The 6,993-nt window shown below is 37.8% G+C and overlaps 1 pseudogene; it reads right to left on the minus strand.

Moving 5' to 3' along the window:
* Positions 1–4,768: 4,768 nt before the first annotated feature.
* LOC136380554 (eukaryotic translation initiation factor 2 subunit 3, X-linked pseudogene) lies at positions 4,769–6,254 on the minus strand (annotated as a pseudogene).
* Between the last annotated feature and the right edge of the window lie 739 nt (positions 6,255–6,993).

Consider the following 6,993-nt stretch of genomic DNA (forward strand, 5'->3'; position numbering starts at 1 on the left):
ATATGCACTGAAGTATTTTGAAGTAAAGGAGATGGGTATCTACAACTTTCTCTCAAATAGATTAGAAAAAAATAGGAAGATAAAGACAAAAATTAAATAATAAACAAATGTAGGAAAATGTGAAATTTTGATAAATCTGAGTGAAGGGTATGCAGGAGTTTTTTATACTACCGTAATTTTTCTTTGTTTGAAATTATTTCCAAAAATATATTTAAAAAGAAGATTCTAAAAAATAATTTTAAAGTTCTGAGAAAAAATTATTTTCAACCTAAATTCTGTGTCTAAACTATTATTCAAGTATTTGAACAAAATAAAGACATGTTCAGATATCTAAAACTCAGGATATTTCTTAGACTATAAACTTTTATTGAAATTCTTATTAAAGAGTATGCTCCAGCAAAAAAAAACTAGCATGATATATTCCATGATATTGGAATTCATTGGAATTTCAATGACACTTATAGTTGTCAACAGCAACTCTTGTGGCAGGAAAACGACCCTGATGGAGGTGACACTCAGACAACTTAATTAATGAAGGAAGGAGAATTTATTAGTAGCTGGTGGAGCACATGAGGTTCTATGGTATATGCATAGAAATTAATAAAATGTATAGTTAAGCCTAAATAATTATTGTTGTTTTATTGATAGCAATTGAACAAAACTACCAATTTTGAGAATTTTCTTCTCAACAAAAAAAAGAGTTGTAGGGAAACAGAAAGTAAAACCATCCCCAGGTTATTCCTTATTCTGAATAAAGAGGAAGATAAACTGTGGACATTCACAGGAGATGTTGTATTTTAAAAATTTAAAGATATCCATGGTATCATCAGAAGAAATGATGGAGTAAGGAGTTCTGAAAGTCCTCTCTCTCAGAAAAACAATTAAAACAATAGCAAAGGTTGTCAAAACCAATTTTTTCAGAATTATAAAAATTAAAAGTTTACAGTGATCTGGAGAGCATTAATTAAAGAAAACTGGATGACACTTGACTTGTTCTATTTCCATATTGCCCTCCCCAGATCAGTGGTGGCCTTGAAAATGAACAGCCTAAAACCACAATGAAAATCAGCAGCCTAAAGCCATGCTCTTATGTGGGTTGGGTGAGGATGGGAGGGCAGGAGGCAGAACAAGATTGGAATTCATTCAAGGCCACATTTTCAGGGAATAGTCATTACCTGACCTGTCTGGTCATTCCTTGGAAGGCCCTATTCACAGGGTTATCTTTACTTGACCTGATTCAGAGTTATCCCAATGAAAACAGTTTCTTCTACAGGGATATTTTTGAAAAACCATCAGCAATGGTTGTTTAACATTATGGCTGCCTGAGTGGTAGATAACAGTTGAAACAAACAACAGTCTAATCAAAATGTTCTAAAGAGTAAAGCTGGAGAATGAGACACCCATAGGAGGCTTTTAAAAGCTTCAACATATTCCTGGTAATGTAGAAGTCCATATACATGCATAACAGCTGTGCATATGGTCAAGAAAAAAACTGAGAAAGCCTACGCTATCACCTTTGGATGACCTTGAGGTCCTGTACAGCAAGTTAGGCCTGAGACAGAGTTGTCAACTACCTGGCTGAGTGATGAAGGGATGCTCCAACATATACACAGAGACATTTGGCAAAGAATGAAAGATGTATTGGTTCTATCCATTTGAGGACATTTCTGTCTAATCATCAGCTGATGTCTAAGCTAACTGAGCAGAGACTTCAGTGGCTACACATGGCAAAGAATACAGACTTCACAGAATTATTCATAAAAGTTAATAAAAATCAAAACAGCAATAAGAAAGCTACAACAGAAAATTCTGGGGAGGATAAAAAATCTGCTTTCTAGATATATATTATTTAAAGTGTTGTTTTAATTAGAAATTTAAAGATATGCAGAAGGAAGAAAGAAAGAAGGAAGGAAGGGAAGATGGGAAGAAAGAAAGGGAAGGAGGGAAGGAAGGAAGGAAGGAAGGAAGGAAGGAAGGAAGGAAGGAAGGAAGGAAGGAAGGAAGGAAGGAAGGAAGGAAGGAAGGAAGGAAGGAAGGAAGGAAGGAAGGAAGGAAGGAAGGAAGGAAGGAAGGAAGGAAGGAAGGAAGGAAGGAAGGAAGGAAGGAAGGAAAAACATACACAGAAAACAAAGTGGGTGGTAGAAACTGTCCTTGTGAAAGTCCAGAGAGTGGATTTACTAGACAAAGACATTAAAGTCACTATATTATATATGTTTAAAGAACTAAATGAAAATATAGAACAGTGTCTCATCATATAAAAAATATTTTTAAACAATAAAAATTATAAAACAGAACAAATAGAAATTCTGGGGCCTAAAACTACAACTGAAATTAAAATGTATAAAAAAAAAGAAGAATGAAAAATTTATTAGAGACATTCAATAGCAGATTTGAGTATACAGAAGACAGAGTCAGCAAATTTGAGATAGGTCAACTGAGATTATCCAGCCTGTGAAACAGAAAGAATAAATAAGTAAATAAATAAATAAATAAACTAAACAAGGCTCAGGGATATGTGGGACATTATCAAGCATGCCAATATGTGCGTAACAGAGGTCTCAGAAAAAGAAAGAGTGAAAGAGACAGAAAAAATATTTAAAGAAATATGTACAAAAGAGCAGATGTAAATAGTACCTTATTAATAATTACACTAAATGTAAATAAATTAAACTTGCCAAATAAAACAGAGATTATCAGAATGAACTTAAAAAATGTTTAATATAAATATATGCTATCTATGAGACATATTTTTAATTCAAAGACATAAATAAGTTGAAAAGAAAAGAATTAAAAAAAGATATACCATCCAAACAGTAATCAAAAGAGAATTGGAGTAGCTATACTAATATCTGACAATATAAACTTTAAGACAAAAATTTTACTAGAGACAAAGAAGGGTGTTTTATAAAGGGTCATCTCATCAAAAAGACATAAAAATTATAAACATGTATGTGACTACCAACAGATCCCCAAATACATAAAGAATTGAAAAGAAAAACAGACCATTATAAAATAATAGTTCAAAACATCAGTAACTCACTTTCAATAATGCATAAAACAACAAGGTAGCAGATCAATAAGAAAATAGAACTCTTAAACAATAGTATAAACAAACCAAACCTAACAGACATCTATGAAGCATTTCACCCAGAAACAAACAACAGAATGAACATTCTTCTGAAGTATACATTGAACATTCTTAAGGATAGACCATAAATTAGGCAACAAAACAATTATCAATAAATTTTAAAAGATTGAAATGATACAAACTATGTTTTCTGAAATTATGTTTATGGAATTGAATTAGAAATCAATAACACAAAGCAATTTGGAAAATGACAAATATGAGGAAACTAAATAATGTATTACTAAATAACCAAGGGATCAAGAAGAAATTACAAGGAAATTAGAAAATACTTTGCATGAATAAAAATAAAACATTACAAAACATATAGGATGAAGTTAAAGCAGTGTTTGTTGAAAAATGTATAGCTTCACATGCTTTACTTAAAAAAGAAAGAAAAAAAAAGCCCTGGCTGATTGGCTCAGTGGATAGAGCAAAGGCCGGCATGCAAATGTCCTAGATTTAATCCTCAGTCAGGGCACATATAAAAAGCGACTATCTGCTTCTCTTCCCCTCCACCTCCCCCTTCTCTCTCTCTCTCTTCCCCTCCCGCAGCCAGTGGCTAGATTGGTTTGAGGGTAGCCCAGGATGCTGAGTATAATAGCTCAGTAGGTCCAAACATCGGCTTCGGGTGCTGAGGATATCTCGATTGATTCAAGCATTGGCCCCAGATGGGAGTTGCTGGGTGGATCCCAGTTGGAGAACATGCAGGAGTCTGTCTCTATATCTTCTCTCCTTTTACTTTAAAAAGGGGGGTGGGGGAATATCAAGTAAATAACTTAATTTTTGCCTGAAGAAAACAAAAAAAAGAGTCACAGGTTTGATTCCTGGTCAGGGTACACAGGAGAGGCGACCATCCACTTCTCCCCACTCCCTTCTCTCCCTCTTTCCCTCCTGCAGCCAGTGGCTCTATTGGTTCAGGTGGCCCCGGGCACCGAAGCTAGCTCTCTTGGAGCACATCACCCTCAGGCACTAAAAATAGCTCAATGCTGAACATCAACTCCAGATGGGGTTGGCGGATGGATCTTGGGTCAAGGTGTATGCAGGAGTCTGACTCATTATCTCCCCTCCTCTCACCTTAAAAAAAGAAAGAAAAAGAAGGCAAACTAATCCAAAGAAAGCACAAGGAAAGAAATAATAAAGACTCAATCAGAAATTAATGAAATAAAGAATAGAAAAACAGTAGAGAAAAATCATTTAAAACAAAAGTATTTTGTTCTAAAACTTATTTTAATATTGATTTAGCTAGAAAAAGAAAGATAATTCAAATCACTAAAGTCAGAATGAAAGAGGGACTTTATTACTGACCTTGCAAAAATAAAAGAAAGTGTAAAGGAATACTATGAGTTATTTGTATGCCTACAAATTAGACAACCTAAATTTTTTTTTAAGAAGAAAATTTTTATTTCAAATGGGTTTGGTGGTTAATGTGATACAGCAAAAGCTGGTTGTAGCAGGTCCATTTGAAACCAGCAATGATTATACATTAGACATTATTGGTGATGGATTAATTTCTGGGAGATACAAACCCATGCTTTTTGCACTTGTTATGGACTATTTCAGTACTAGAAGTTACATTTTCATTGCCAGAAAATGAAATAACAGCTACTAGGCTGAAATTCATTCCCCAGCACAGCTTTGAAAATATCTCCCTAGACTAGACTATCAATAGTAAATGTGACTTGATCCAAATTCTTTAGTCATCATCTACTGTTGGTTTGATTGTCACTCCTCTTCTGATCTGACCCCAACCAATTAAACGCCAATGTTTCTCGACTCTTCGGCTAAGGGCAATTTTTTCTCCTACTTCTGTGCACACAGGATTGGTCAAAACGATTTTGCCCAAATCAGCCTTGACTGCACTAACTCTTCCTCCAGTCGACAGGGATCCTATGTTCACCATGAGCACTTCATTCTTAGATAACTTTTGCACCTTTGCTGCTTTCTTGTCTCCTTCAGTGCGCAGGCCCAGAAGCCGTCTAAGCAGGAAATAGGAGATTTCCAATTCTGTGAAGATCTCAGGTAAAGCTCCAACTGCACCAAGTACCTGCCCCACCATTCTGTCAGCCCGGCACAACGTGGGGTCAATTTTTGTTCCAACTCCAATAAGACCTCCTGGAGCAGCATACTGAAGATCATTATGTTCCGCAAAGAGGGACACAATTTTGGAAAAGATTAGTTTACACATGAGTTTTCCTTCACAATCTTTGGAAACAATACCAGGTCTGACTTCAATCTCCTGGCCCATCTTTAACACTCCTTTTAGAATACTACCACCAGCTACACCCCCCTTGAGGTCATCAACTTCACAGCCAGGTTTGTTGACATCAAAGGATCTAATAACAATAAGTCGAGGTTCTGAAGTAAAATCTCTTGGGGGCACCGGAATTTTCTTTACTATGTACTCACAGACAACTTCAATATTGTACTTCAGCTGGGCAGAAATTGGAATAATAGGAGCTCCTTCTGCTACTGTACCTTGTACAAATGCAAGGATCTGTTCATAGTGTTCTTTAGCCTGGCTTTCTTTTACCAAATCAATTTTATTTTGTAGAATCAAAATATGCTTCAGTTTCATGATTTCGATAGCAGCCAGGTGTTCAGAAGTCTGAGGTTGAGGACAAGACTCATTACCAGCTATCAACAGAAGAGCTGCATCCATCACTGCTGCACCATTCAGCATAGTAGCCATCAAAATGTCATGGCCAGGACAGTCAACAAAGGAAACGTGTCTGACTAATTTGAAGTTCCCTTTGGTCCCTGGAATGTCTGTAGGAAACTCATCAGTTGTACTACTTCCACAGGATTTATAACATTCCGGCCGAGGACAACTTGAGTCATCAAGTTTATAAATCTTAGCATTAGCATATCCAAGCTTGATTGTAATATTTCTTTCTAGTTCATTTTTGAACCTGACGGTGTGAACTCCAGAAATAGCTTTTACAACCGTGGATTTCCCATGAGCTACATGACCAATTGTACCTATATTAATTGTGGCTTGTCTGCTGATAACTTCGCGTGAAAGTGGAGTCAATTTAGTAACATCCAAAGTTGCAAGATCTTGGCGAGAAAGGTGCGGCTGGCCCAGCGTCACTCCGGAATCGCCCTCCGCCATCTTGTCCGGAGAGAAAGGCAGTCCCCATGGCGACAGGCTGACGTACAGGCAGGCCCGCCAGTGCGGGGGGGGGGGGGGGGGGGGCGGGGCGAAGGGAAGGTAGACTAGGGCACTGGCCAGGGAACCGGGGATGGCCGGTGCAGTAAGGCCTCACTGCTTGGACTTCTTTCTGCCTGGGTTCATATATTACCTGCCGGGAAGTTGACCAGAAAACATGAGACAAAGTTTCGCGACCTATTTGTCTCAGATCTGTTGCTTATTTGGGCAGGCATATGTGACGGCAGCCCCGAAAAGGCCCCCTGCTGGGCGGGTGAAACTAACCACGCGAGCGAGCGGGCTGGTAACGGAGAGGTCATTTCTAGACAACCTAAATTTAATGAACAAATCTAAAGACACAAACCATCAGAACTGACTGTAGAAGAAATTGAAAATCTGAATATAACTATAATAATTGAACAGATTAAATTAGTAATTTTAAAATTTCCTAAAAGGAAAAGCCCAGAATTAGATAGCTTCACTGATGAATTTTATCTGGTTCCAGAAATTGCCCTTTGGGCCCTGGCCGGTTGGCTCAGTGGCAGAGCATCCGCCCAGCGTGTGGAAGTCCTGGGTTCAATTCCCAGTCAGAGAACACCGAAGTGACCATCTGCTTCTACACGCCCCCCACCCTCACCCCACCGCCCCCTGCCCACCACAGCCATGACTCAATTGGTTTAAGCGAGTTGGCCCTGAGCGCTGAGGATGGCTCTGTGGA

The sequence above is a fragment of the Saccopteryx leptura genome, chromosome 9, assembly GCF_036850995.1.
Source record: "Saccopteryx leptura isolate mSacLep1 chromosome 9, mSacLep1_pri_phased_curated, whole genome shotgun sequence".
Taxonomy (NCBI): Eukaryota; Metazoa; Chordata; class Mammalia; order Chiroptera; family Emballonuridae; genus Saccopteryx; species Saccopteryx leptura.